Source organism: Capsicum annuum, unplaced genomic scaffold (genome assembly GCF_002878395.1).
Source record: "Capsicum annuum cultivar UCD-10X-F1 unplaced genomic scaffold, UCD10Xv1.1 ctg4954, whole genome shotgun sequence".
NCBI lineage: Eukaryota > Viridiplantae > Streptophyta > Magnoliopsida > Solanales > Solanaceae > Capsicum > Capsicum annuum.
Window position 1 is genome coordinate 2,120 of NW_025857335.1, and position 15,367 is coordinate 17,486.

A 15,367-nucleotide genomic window follows, 5' to 3' on the forward strand; every position below is an offset into this window, starting at 1 on the left:
TATATCTATATGTATTGTAGTATATTTTATAAGTAGTAGTATATATACATTGAATAGTGTGTATACACATGTATATATCTTCTATAGAAGTGTATATTTAACAGATACAAGTGTATATATTTTATAAATAAGTATATAACAATATCTATATATATTGTAATGTATGTATATTGTAGTATATTTTATAAGTAGTAGTATATATACATTGTATGGCGCATATACACGTGTATATATCTTGTATGTTTAACGTATACATGTGAATATGTTTTATGAATTACTATATAAGTATGTCTATATATATTGTAATGTATATATATTGTAGTATATTTTATTAGTAGTAGTATATATACATTGAATGGTGCGTACATATGAGTAATTGACTAATTGTGTATATGTGTATATATTTTTTAAATTCTAATGTAGTATATACTATATATATAGTGTATATATATACTATATACCCGGTTTTGGCGCTAGAAGCAACTTTGTATTTATCAAGAAGCAACAAATCTCTCACAAGTATTCACTACCCCCAACTTTGTATTGATCAAAATATAGTCCACCAGACCACCACCTAACTGCATCATCTATGTGTATATATACAACAGTTAAACTTCTGCTCCAAATCCAGCAGGCCATGGGTAAAAATCAAATCACAAACCAATCGAGCTTGATTTTTCTTTGATTGTGAGAAACAAATATTGCTCATCTTGGATAACACTTCGGCAGGCTTCAGAAAAAACTTAAGCCAGCTCCAGATAGATCATTGTAGAAGTATATCCTGGAGAAAGGCATGATCACACAAAGGAATTAATATCCTGGGAATGACAACGTGCATGAGAAGTTTATATCTTTCCCTTCTACCTAAATCTGACACTACTTTCTTCATATCTCACAAAAACATGTAAATAATAAAATTTTACTGTGACAACTTTATTAGAATCCTTGTATCACAGTGAACATAAAAATTAGAATAAGAACACGTTGTGAAACCGCTGTCCATTCCATATTCAGCAAGAAAATTGGTGGACATTGGAGGGGATACATGGTTAAGAACACGTTCAGAACTTATCTCAGAGGGTTGGACATTGTCTGTGTACTCAACGCGAGATGTGAATGATTATGAGCCACCAGTTGGTGCATTACTTGCAGAGTTGGAGGAAGAAACTTGAACAGGCGGTTCTTGAGGCTTCTGGTCATACAGACTTTCACTTGACTGTAAAGATGCTCAATCAATTAATTTGAATTCCAAATTTGTTAAACACCTTACTCTAAACTGCATGCATAAATCTTCATTTCAAAGTAAGTAATTGATACCCTGCACCCATTTCTCCAGCTTGGAAGACTAAGATCGTACCTTTTTAGTAAGTTTCCGAGCTGCAAGTTCACCTGGCTTGCCAGATTTCCTTGCAACTATAGGTTTCTTAATCAAAGTAGTAAAAGCTGATTGTGATGCTTTGGGTGAAGCAGAAACCTCTGGTGTCTCATCCTTAAATGATGAGGTTTCTTTTGGAGCTTCACTAATTTTAATATTAGAAAATCCATTTGTAGTCTGCACAGCCTTAGAGGCAACAGGTGATGCTGGCAAACCTGCATCCTCTGTTTTACTTTCCTCCGCTTTATTTTTAGCAACTTCTTTTGAGAGTAATTGTTTATACAATTCGGCAGCCCTGGAGGTATACTTGGCTTTAATCTTGCCACCATCTGTCCATCCGTGCTGCTTGAGAAAAACTTGAGCACGGTTATTTCGACCAAAGTACATCATCTTTAACTGATCTGGAGACCATGAATCTAAATTTGTAGACCTGCAAGAATCAATTCATTAGAAAATGGAGGGTCTTAGAAACGCCAAAATAACAGAGAGAAGGCAAACTATACCTAACAAATTGGGATGACAGGAGTACAGAAGAAAAGGAGGTGGTGACAGAGGCAAAAGATTGCCCTCAGCCCGTAACAGATATCTCAACCATGACTAAGGAATGCGAAGCTATATTATCAACCCTCCCTAATACATACTAACATGCACTCGAACTCTTATCTTCCGCTTCTGTATCCCCCACCCACACCAACCACCACAAACACAGCCTCTTTTAAAAAAAAGCTCAGTAGACGACAAAAACACATCCAAGTTAGTGTTCATGGCTTTCCATAGTCTCCCATTGCAAATTTTCCTCATGATCAATCAAATCAGGTTAGGTTTAAGAAGGTATCCAAGATTCGTTTTTGTCATCACTTTCACAATAAGGTAAATAATATTGTCTTTGTTGCACTGCTTGACTTGTACTTCTGATATGCTGATTGTTAGAGCTAGGAAGAGGTCCATCCACCGCGGTGAAATAAGATGAGCAACTATGGAAGTGATGAGGCCCAAAGTATGATGCAGTGGTTAGAAAAAAAAGGCATGTAGCCTATTTTCACAAGACTCACAGCCAAGAAGTCCAACATGCCCATTTCGAACTTTACTTCTCCACTCTTCCTTGTTCTAGATCATCCCATTGACAGTGTGATTTGAAAAGAATAATAGTGACATTAAAATGTGAAAAACTCGCCCATGGATGAAAGAGAAATCACCACCCTCCTCAAAAGAAAGAAAATGGGCTCTTTCAATGAGCAGCAAGAGAATGTATTAAGAAGAACAATAGCCAGATTAAAGTTGCTCACACCTTTTTTGACGTTCTGTTAACAATGATAGGTAGGTAAATGAAACAAAAGTTGACACAGGAAGAGTCTATCTCACTCCTTCCTTTTTTAAGAATCGAGAAATCCCCTTAGGGAGAATGGAACACAGTTTCGAACTTGGTAGATAGTCGGACTGGCCTTTGCTTTTCCCCACTTACATGTCAAGCATTTGACAGCGACTTGATTCGTATCAAGTGATATCCACCTAATCCACACGTTGCGTGTTGTCGTGATACACTTTTACCACTAGATCAAAGCCCCGGGAACAAATACAGGAAGTCCCTTGAGGTGGTCATACCAATAGTTTGGCAAAATGAAGAAGCACTAGCTTTGGAGCTGTTGTAGCAGAATGTCGAATCGAGATGACAACCCAATCTTCCAAGATATCAACTTTTCTCATTTAGAGAAAGCTCGGGTACTTAATTATTAAAAACACTACGACAGTGCACAATAATACAAGGACATATAGGGAAAACACAGCATCCCTTAGCTATTCAGGAAGCTAACACTTCATCCATGTCACATGCAACATCAGTCTGACTTCAACAACACAAATCCAAAAGTAAGCATCTTAGTTCTAGACAGTCAGAGTGACCTACTGATATCTAAACAACTTTCTAGCTCCAAAAGCTTTCTTTAAGTTTCCTGGTATGACTCAAAGGAATTTGAACAAGATAATCAACAATGAGATCCCCAGCCTTTCGGATAGCACTATCTAGAAGCCTCACATTCTTACCCCTTGTATAGTACTAAAGTCATAATTGAGGGAACTTCATCCTCTGTAACTGTCGTTGTTAATTCCCATACACTGCAATTTCCGTTTAAAGATACATTTTGCTGCCTAATTCTTCCATCAATATTCTCTCAGCACTTTCTAAATTATTAACTACCTCCTTCACGGGTGAAAATGATCCCTTCAACTCATACAGGACTGGAGATGCTGTTTGTTCAGTAGCTATATACCTTCGGGCCTGTCTTTAGTCTAGCTATAAAGAATTTTAGGTGTTGACTATACTACTATGTTGGCCTATTGTAACATGGATCTCTAATTTAACCTAACGTATTGTGTCAAGAAAGTGTACATGGTGAGAGTGCACTGAGCAGATTATGGAAAAAAACACCTACAAGTGGAAATACTTGTGCACAGCTAAATCCATGTAATATAAATCTTGGGAGATTTATCCAACGTATGTCAGAATCATCTTCCTCCACTTCAATATCCATCAAAGCTTGGAGTACCAGTTGCTTGATATGAAAGCCAGCTAACGAGGTATTCATAGGTGTTAAAATATTCCATTGGATAGAATGTCAAATCTACCATATATTTGAAAGGCCCAAAGCCCAACCTATACCGAGTGCATCTATGGTCTTTTATGTGTAAATAAGGATACTAATTAGTACTATCAGATTCCTTCTATAGTTCCACTCTTCTACATAAAAACTAGCTCTAGACTACAAATATCAGATCCTCCTAACCTATTGATTCCAATAATTTCAACATTCCTAATCATTTTTTGTAGTACCTAATAAAACCTAAAACTTACGTTGCCTGGCATACTCTTCAAAAATGATGGTTGCTGTCATATACTCCAAAAGTAATGTATTTTTGGAGAATCCGACCCGAGTGCGGCAACATTTTTTGAGAGTTCAAGTAACACGGCCTAAAATGCACGCCTCATAAAACTACCAAAAAACACAAAATTTCATTGGTAAAGTTAGCATGTATAAGAAAAAAAGGTTGCTGAAAACCAGCTCAATAACAACAACATACCCAGTGGGGTCTGGGGAGCTCTACAGTGTATGCAGACCTTACCTCTACTTCGAAGGTGCTGTAGAGAGGCTGGTGAGATAGATAGGATGTTTTCGATAGCTGAAAATCAGCTCCATAATTGCAACAACATACCCAGTGGGGTCTAGAGAGCTCTTGTCATGACCCGAACTAGGGCCTGGCCGTGACGGACATCCCGAACCATAAAGGCCCGGAACATCCTTCTCTATCTGGTAATCATGCACAACATTCATATAATAAAAGAAGATGCGGAAACATAATCTGCTTTGGAAACATGGTCAATTCTGAATTCAACCTAAGTATGTAAACTGTAAATCAACTACATCTAAATAACATCTGACTCAGTCTACGAAATCTCTACTACAAGAAAATCTAACAACAGTCTGAAACTGGGACAAGGCCCCCAGTAGACCAAAACTGAAATAAGTGACATGATCTAAAAAGACAGGCCTTCTGAAATAGAGAAGGCTCATCACTGCCCAATCTGATCAGTTGTCTGAATTATCTACTACTTATCTGGACCCCTAGACTGAGTCCTACAACATGAGAGGTAGGGGGAGGGGGGCCAATACAAATGTACTGGTACGCAGAGCATATCCAAAATAATCATTTATTATTCAACATGTATGAGAGCAATTTAAAACAGTTCATAAGTATATCATATAGTAAGAATTCACATGGGCATTTTAAAGACTCTGTAAAGATCATCTCAACTCTGAGAAATCTGTGTTACTTCTGCGCTAGGTGGTATACACTACAACTCTGAAAAATTCCATGGTCTATATGAAAACTGTCATTAACTCGGCAGCGAAGCCCCCAATCCAAGTGCGCCGCAAGGGTCAGAGTCTCTGAATCTACGATGCCACACGGCCTTTGCCAGTGTACAATAATAATCTACCTATCTCGGCAAATACAGTTTCAGGCTAAGAGTTGCTTGAACTCAGGCCTTCTTCGAGTAACCACCTAACCCTCTTTAAGCCCTTTTTTAAAATTCTATCAAAACATACAGTCTCTGAAAACATGATCTGAAAACATAGTCTGTTATGGCATAAATACATATGGTATTATTATACCATTGACTTGCAAGTCACATCTCTGAGCCATTATTAGTCTATCGTAAATCTTTATTTTCAAAACACAAGTTTTGGGACCACCATTTCAATAATTCAATTCAAAGATACTCTTTCTCAGATCTCATGTAAACACATGCAAGGAACTCATCTTTGTCAAGCATTTCAGTAGTACAGTACAACGTGGTCATGTCAAAGTTCTCAATTCACATGCAATTCTTTCTCTTAAACACAAAAACACATTTATATCAAGAAACACCCTCTCAACAATTTCAAATCATGCTCAAATGTTGTACTATTGCAAAAACATCTTTCAAATCATAAAACCATAATCTTTAATTGAATACATGAGAGGGAGTTCATAATTTATGCTCTCAACGATCTTAAATCTCAAATTCCATAAATATCCGTATACATGTAAATCAATTTAGGAGATAGGACCACAAGGTCAAAACAATAGTAACATTAAAACATTCGGAGTACGTAGTTAAGAACATAGATTCCAAAACCCCTTTGAAATTCATTCATAAAAATCTAAAAATCATGCTCTAATGGTTTTAAGCCCATGTAGTTTTTAGGATAAACCCCACGTACCTCTATCTAGAAATTTAAAGGATGCTTGTTGATGCCCACGGCTTGGGGATTCCAAATCTTCAATTTATTTTGAAAACCCACGGTTGAATCTTGATTTATTTGAATTACTAAAATGGAGCCCTAGAGAGTGTTGTTGAATATTTTTGGTGAATGTATGAGTAATATGCTCAATTGGAGTTGAAATCTCGTGTTTGGACTGATAAGGGTGTGGGAAAATACCCAATATACCCTTAATGAGACCGGTATTAAAATATAAATGGGATCCCGATATCCTGAGCCACCGCGATGCGCCACTATTGCAGTGGCTCACTGGAAATTGACGAATGGGAATTTGTCCCACTCTGCAACGCTCCACCATCGTGGATTCCCACTTGAAATTGACCATCGTCATTTACACCGTCTCTGCAATGCGCCAAGGATAGGAATGATGGTGTTTCGCGTATAGGACTTAAATTAACCCTAACTCCTTCACCGAGTGTCCATTTTGGATGCATCTTATGTCGACGGAAAACTTATTCCATCATCTTCGAAATAAAAAGTTGAAATCCTAGGGATTCCACAGGCAAATAGGTATAAATCATTCTAGAAGCCAATGCTTTAATTTTAAGGACAAAATTTAGCTAAGAAAAACTTCAGGGCGTTACATATCCCCCCGGGAACATTCGTCCCTGAATGTTGACGCGGGACAAGTATATTTTTAAGCATACTAAGGCATAGAAAGAATAAGGGATGGATTTTACCTTCCATTTCGTCATCCATTGGATTAAAAAGGTTTGGGTATCTAGCTCTCATGTCAACTTTTAATTCGCAAGCCGCATCTTCAATTTTCTGGTTTCTCCACAACACTTTAACTGAGGCTATCTCTTTGATCCTCAATCTTACAACTTGGCGATCCAAAATCTCTATAGGCTCTTCTTCATAGGACAAAGAGTCTGTCACTTTAATTTCTTCGATAAAAATACTAAAGAATGGTCTCGAATACACTTCTTCAACATAGATATATCAAATACTAGATGAACCAAACCTAAACTAGCTGGCAATTCTAACTCATATGCAACTCCACCTACCCTTCTCACAATCTGATATGGTCCTATATAGGTAAAACTCAGCTTATCTTTCTTCTTGAATAGCATGACTCCCTTCATGGGAGAAACCTTGAGAAATACCCAATATCTAACCTCAAAATCTAGATTTCTTCTCCTAACATCGGCATAGGACTTTTTATGACTCTGAGCTATCTTAAGTCATTCTCTGATGACTTTCACATCCTCTATTGCCTGATGAAGAAGATCAGGTCCAAATATCTGCATCTCACCTACTCCATACAATCCTATTGACCTACATCTTTTCCTATACAATGCCTCAAAAGGTGCCATCTTAATATTAGAATGGAAACTATTATTATATGCGAACTCTACCAATGGCAAGTGCTCTACCCAACTACCTTTAAAATCAATCACGCAGGCCCTCAACATATCCGCAAGGGTCTGGATGGTGCGCTCAGCTTGGTCATTTGTCTGAGGGTGGAAAGTTGTGCTCAAATTCACTTGGGTACCTAAACCATTTTGAAACGATCTCCAAAACTGTGAAGAAAATTGTGTACCTCTGTCAGATATGATGGACACAAGTTCCCCATGCAAAAAACTATTTCTGCAAGGAACAGGTTGGCATAATCCTCTCCTGAATAATTTATCCTAACAGGTAGAAAGTGAGATGACTTGGTCAACCTATCTACAATCACCCAAATGGAATCATACTGGTTTCGGGACCTCGGAAGTCCTGTAATGAAGTTCATATTAATCATTTCCCACTTCCACAAAGGCACAACTATCTCTTTAGAAGAACCACCTGGCCTCAAATGTTCCACTTTAACTTGTTGACAACTCAAACACTTGGCAATAGAGTTAGCCACATCACACTTCATATTATTCCACCATTAAATGGTTTTTGAATCCTTATACATCTTAGTAGAGCCAGGGTGACCAACATACCTCGACGTGTGAGCTTCATCAAGGATTTTCTTCCTCAAACAATCTACATCTGGCACCCACAACCTACCCTAGTATCTTAAAACACCATCACCACCAATTTCAAAAGACAATACCTTTTGTTGACCCATATCTTTCTTGATCTGCATCAAGATGGGATCTTTAGCCTGTTTGTCTTTAACTTCTGCACAAAGAGAAGATTTAGCTATCTCATGAACAACCACTCCTCCATCCTCAGAATCCAAAAGTCGCATTCCTAGATTTGCAAGTCGGTGAATATCCTTCACCATCTCACTTTTTTCTTTCCCTACATGAGAAAGAATGCCTATAGATAACCTGCTGAGGGTGTCAGGTATCATATTCGCCTTGCCTGAATGATAGTGCAGGCTTATGTCATAGTCTTTTAAAAGTTCCAACCACCGCCTCTACCTGAGATTTAATTCTTTCTGTGAGAAAACATACTGTAAACTCTTGTGGTCAGTAAATATATCAACGTGCACCCCATACAAATAGTGCCTCCAGATCTGAAGTGCAAAAACTACAGCTGCTAACTCCAAGTCATGAGTAGGGTAGTTCCACTCATGCACCTTCAACTGCCTAGATGCATAAGCCATTACCTTACCGTGCTACATAAAAACACACCCAAGTCCCACTCGGGAAGCATCACAGTATACAACAAAACTTTATGTACCTTCTAGAGAAGTCAGAATAGGAGCAGTAGTCACCTTGCCTTTCAACTTCTCAAAACTATTCTCACAAGAGTCAGACCACAAAAACTTTACCTTTTTCTGAGTCAACTTAGTAAGTGGTGCAGCTATGGAAGAAAAACTCTCGACGAATCTTCTGTAATAACCCGCCAAGCCCAAGAAACTCCAAATGTCGATTGAAGTCGTGGGTCTGGGCTATTTACTCACTGGCTCAATATTTTGGGTATCATCAACCTTAATCCCCTCACTAGACACAATATTCCCCAAGAACGCAATAGTATTCAACCAGAATTCACACTTGAAAAATTTTGCGTACAACGTATGATCTTTAAGGGTCTGAAGGATGATTCAGATGTGATTGGCATGGTCCTCCTCCATCTTAGAATATACCAAAATGTCAACAATGAATACAATGACAAACAGATCTAGAAACTGATGAAAAACCCTATTCATTAGATCCATGAAAGCTATAGGGGTGTTAGTCAACCTGAAGGACATGACTAAGAATTCATAATGGTCGTATCTAGTTTGAAAAATTGTTTTGGGAATATGTGACTCTCTAACATTCAACTGGTGATATCTCGACCAAAGTTCTCTCTTTGAAAAACATTTGGCACCCTGAAGTTGATAAAAAAGATCATCAATCCTAGGAAGGGGATATTTATTTTTAATCGCGACCTTATTCAACTGGCGGTAATCTATGCACATACGAAGGGAACCGTCTTTCTTTCGCCGGCAAAGTACAGGTGCACCCCAGGGAGACACACTGGGGCAGATAAAACCTTTATCTAAAAGATTTGCTATCTGTTCTTTCAACTTTTTTAGCTCCGCAGGAGCCATCATATATGGCATAATAGAAATAGGATGGGTATCTGGCAATAAGTTAATACAAAAATCTATCTCCCTATTATGTGGTATTCCTGGGAGATCATCTGGAAAGACTTTCGAGAATTTATTCACTACGGGGACATACTGAAGAGGAAGACTTTTAGCACTAGAATCTTTAACCCGAATAAGATGATACAAGCAACCTTTGGAAATAAATTTACGGGCCCTGAGATAAGATATGAAGTGCCCTCTAGGTTCTAGAGAATGTCCCTCCCATTCTATCACAGACTCATTCAAAAAAGAAAAGCTGACTCTTCGGGTCCTACAATACAAGGTGGCATAGCACGAACGGAGCCAGTCCATCCCTAAAATGGCATCAAAATAAACCATATCAAGTTCTATGAGATCTAACTCAGTATCCCGGCTGAAAATAGATACTACATTATTTCTATACACCTCCTAGCCGCAGTAGAATCTCCCACTGGGGTGGAACCAAAAAAGGTTCAGTAATCACATCAGGCTCAAACCAAAAACCAACAGCCATGTATGGGGTCATATAAGACAAGGTAGACTCGGGATCAAGTAATACATACACATCACGAGAAAAGATTTGCAATGTACCGGTGAATGCATATGCTGGGGCCTCTGCCTTCTGGCGGTTGGTCAAAGCATATAACCGGTTCCTACCATTTTCGACGGCTGAAGTAGCCCCCTTCTGAGGTGGTGGTGCAGATGAATTTACCGGTGACTTAGCTCCTCCAATATTACTTTTTGCTGCCGGTCAGTCTCTCTAGATATGGCCTGGTTGGCCGCATGAATAACACACCAAAGCATCAAATTGAAATCTCTTTGGATTATTCCTCCCATATCTCCCACAGTGGGGATACGACCGAGAGGTCTGGGCTACACTTCCCTGTGATTGTGTACCCTGCATCCTCGGCCCCTGAATAGACTGAAAATTCAAGGTGCACTACTCAGTTGTGGGTCTGGGCACTGGAGCACTAGCTGCCGATTGTGCATTACCCCAATTCTTTTTATTTTGCCATTTTTCGCCCCAATTACTGCTCTACTACTGACTATGACTCTGGTCTGTCGCTCTAGATCTCTTTGACTACCTATCATTTTCCCTAGATTCGGCTATCTTCTTTTTCTTCTCCTCAACTTGTTGCATGTGGACCGACAGTCTAAAAAGGTCTATTTCCCTATTCATCATAGCTCCATGGCACTCAAGCACTAGATCATATGAAAGGCCAAAGGCAAACTTCCTCATTCGAGCCCTCATACTACTCGTTATCTCAAGAGCATAGCGGGCCAGCTGATTAAACTTTAAAGTATACTCCTGAACACTCATCTTACCCAGCTTAAGGTTTATGAACTCCTCTATTTTAGCTTCCATCATCTCCAGAGGAAAGAATCGGTCAAGAAAAGCTTCCATAAACTCGTCCAAAACTGTGGGCTTAGCACTGTCACCCTTCGCATCTTCCCACTCATTGAACCATTGGTTCGCTATATCCTTTAGATGGTATGCTGCTAGCTCAACACCCTCCACCTGATCAACATGCATTACTTTGAAAATCTTCTTTATTTCATCTACAAACTCTTGCAGGTCCTCTTCTACCTTAGCGCCAGAGACTTGGGCGGGTTCATTCTCATGAACTGGCCCACTCTAGTAACTTCAGAAGTAACATACACAAACCCAGTATCCTCTGACCTCTGAGTCTATGTGGAATACCAACTGTACAAGCATGTTAATAGACTATCTGAATTCAGCATTAGAAACCTCTCCTTCACGAGGCTAAGTGAGATTGGCCCCCGCCCAGAGACCTCTGGGAGGACTGGTTAGCATAGGAGGTACTCTCGAACTAGGAATAGGTTCTGGGGTATGAGCTCTATTACGGGTTCATATCCCATGGGTGGGACGGACTTCATCATCCTGAGAATTAACTTTGGTACGATGGGGAGGCATCACTGGTTTTTTGAAAAGCAATAGGTCATTGATTAGGGGAAAGATTAGACTCTGAAGCACGAACTAAATCACAAAGAAGAGAAACATTCTTAAACACCTAGTAACATCCTTCTTATAAGTATGGCTCTCTAAACACCCATAAATAAGACTCCACCCAACGTAATTTCACAGAAACCCTGGGACCATGAACCGTGCTCTGATACCAAGTTTGTCATGACCTAAACTTGGGCCTGGCCGTGATGGACATCCCGAACCTTGAAGGCCTAGAATGCCCTTCTCTATCTGGTAATCATGCACAACATTCATATAATAAAAGAAGATGTGAAACATAATCTGCTATGAAAACATGGTCAATTCTAAATTCAACATAACTATGGAAACTGTAAATCAACTACATCTAATTAACATCTAACTCAGTCTGCGAAATCTCTACTACATGAAAATCTAACAACTTTCTGAAACTTGGACAACGCCCCCAGTAAACCAAAACTGAAATAAGTGACCTAATCTGAAAGGACAGGCATTCTGGAATAGAGAAGGCTCAGTACTGCACAATTTGATCAGATGTCTGAATTATCTACTATGTATCTAGACCCCTAGACTGAGTCTCGAAATCTGAGAGGTAGGGGAAGGCGGGTCAATACAGATGTACTGGCACGCAGAGCATATCCAAAATAATCATTTATTATTCAAAATATATAAGAGTAATTTAAAACAGTTCATTAGTATATCATATAGTAAGAATTCACATGGGAATTTTAAAGACTCTGTAAAAATGATCTCAACTCTGAGAAATCTGTGTTACTTCTGCTCTAGGTGGTATACCCTGCAATTCTGAACAATTCCATGGGCCATATGAAAACTACCATTAACTCGGCAGCGAAGCCCCTAACCCAAGTGTGTTGTACGGGCCTGAGTCTCTGAATCTACTATGCCACACGGCCGTCACCAGCGTACTATAATAATCTACCCGTATTGGTAAGTACGGTTTCAATCAAAGAGTTTGTTGAACTCGTGCCTTCTTCGGGTAACAACCTAACCCTTTTTAAGCCCCATTTTAAAACTCTATCAAAACATACAATCTCTGAAAACATACTCTGAAAATATGCTCTGAATACATAGTCTGTTATGGCATAAATACATATGGTATCGTCATACCATTGACTTGAAAGTCACATCTCTGAGCCATTATTAGTCTATCATAAATCTCTGTTTTCAAAACACAAGTATTGGGACCACCATTTGAATAATTCAATTTAAAGAAACTCTTTCTTAAACCTCATGTAAACACATGCAAGGAACTCATCTTTGTCAAGCATTTTAGTTGTACGGTACAAGGTGGTCATGTCAAAGTTCTCAATTCATATGCAATTCTTTCTCTTAAACACAAGAACACATTTATATCAAGAAACAAGCTCTTAATAATTTCAAATCATGCTCAACTGCTATAATATTGCAAAAACATCTTTCAAATCACAAGACCATAATCTTTAATTTAATACATGAGAGAGAGTTCATAATTTATGCTCTCAATGATCTTAAATCTTAAATTCCATACATATACGTATACATGTAAATCAATTTAGGGGATAGGACCACAAGGTCAAAACAATAGTAATATCAAAACATTCGGAGTACGTAATTTAGAACATAGATTCCAAAACCCCTTTGAAATTCATGCATAAAAATCTAGGAATTTAAAGGATACTTCTTGATGCCTACGGCTTGGGGATTCCAAATCTTCAATTTGTTTTGAAAACCCACGATTGAATCTTGATTTATTTAAATTATTAATATGGAATCCTAGAGAGTGTTCTTGAATATTTTTTGTGAATGTATGAGTAATATGCTCAATTGGGGTTGAAATCTCGTGTTTGGACTGATAAGGGTGTGGAAAATACCCAATATACCCTTAATGTGACCAGTATTAAAATATAACTGGGAACTCAATTTCCTGGGCCACCGCGACATACCACTATCGCGGTGGCTCACTGGAAATTGGTGAATGGGAATTTGACCCACTTCGCGATGTGCCACCATCGTAGAGTCCCACTAATAATTGACCATCATCATTTACACCCTCTCCACGATGAGCCAAAGATAGGAATGATGGTGTTTTACGACTAGAACTTAAATTAACCATAATTCCTTCACCGAGTGTCCGTTTTGGACACATCTTATGTCGACGAAAAACTTATTCAATCATCTACGAAATGAAAGGTTGAAATCTAAGGGATTCCATAGGAAAATAAGTGTAAATCATTCTAGAAGCCAATGCTTGATATTTTAAGGAAAAAATTTACCTAAGAAAAACTTCGGGGCGCTACAGGTCTACAATTTATGCAAACTTTACCTGTTACCTCAAAGGTGAGGTAGAGAGGCTATTTTTGATAGCTGAAAATTAGCTTAATAACAACAACAAAAATACCACATACCCAGTATGGTCTGGGGAGATCTACAATGTATGGAAACCTTACCTCTTACCTCAATGGTGAGGTTGAGAGTCTGTTTCCAATAGCTAAAAATTAACTCAATGACGACGACAATGACGACGACATACCTAGAGGGGTATGGGGAGCTATACAATGTATGAAAACCTTTCCTCTTACCTCGAAGTTGAGGTAGAGACGTTGTTTTCGATAGCTGAAAATCAGCTCAAGAACAACAACAACATCATACCTAGTGGGGTCTGGGGAGCTCTACAATGTACACAGACTTTAGCTCTACCTCGAAGGTGAGATAGACAGATTGTTTTTGATAGCTGGAAATCAGCTCAATAACAACATAAAGAACATACCTAGTGGGGTTTGGGGATCTCTACAGCGTAAGCAAACCTTACCTCTATCTCAAAGGTGTGGTAGAAAGGCTATTTTTGATGGCTGAAAACCAGCTTATCAAGCCAAAAACAATATACAAATCCATAAAATAAAAAGCAAAGTCTCAAACTTTAAAATGTACCTAACAAAATTGATATGAATACCAATGCTTTGATGCATTGTTGAACAATCAATGCCCAAAAATATCCCATATGTTACCGACGCCCACGTAGGATTCTTCGCATTGAAATCAAAGCACATCTAACAAAAAATAAACAAAATTCAAGTTAAATGCAAATGCAAAAATAAACAAAATTCAAGTTAAATGTTTACAACATTTCCAAAAAAAAAATTCAAGTTAAATGCAAACAAAAAAATAAAAAAATTCAAGTTAAATGATCGATTCTTTGAGTTTCTTCGAGAGTTATCCATGGGAAAAGAGACATTTCAACTAACCATAGACTATCTGAAGATGAAAAGTGACCTGAAGAAGTTGGGGGAAGTATTTGATGAGATGTAGAGGGCATCCTATGCTCTATTTGAATTTCCCTAGGCATTCACGGTATCTGCCATCAACCTTTTTATAAGATTATCATAGATTTATGTTTTCTTTATAGTCTGTCACAGACTCTGAGTTATTTTTTCACTATTGTATTGCTTACAGATTTTGATCTATAAGGCCTTTCCTCTTCTTGGAAAATTTGCTAGAAAATCAATGGATGAGCCATTTTCCATTTCCTGCATCCACAGATGGCACACTAAAAAAAGTGACAAGATAATTGAAGGCAACCCATTCAAGTATAAAGGAAAATTTATCGAGATATAAGCTTATTTTTATTATGTTATAATACTACTGTTGTATCAAATGTTATGTAACTGTTAGGTATTTTTTTGTAGAACGTGCACTCATACATCATCCCTACTTTTCGT

General features: G+C 38.2%; 1 pseudogene; it reads right to left on the reverse strand.

Annotated features, from left to right (window-relative positions):
- Positions 1–919: 919 nt before the first annotated feature.
- LOC124892672 lies at positions 920–14,748 on the reverse strand (annotated as a pseudogene).
- Positions 14,749–15,367: the final 619 nt, after the last annotated feature.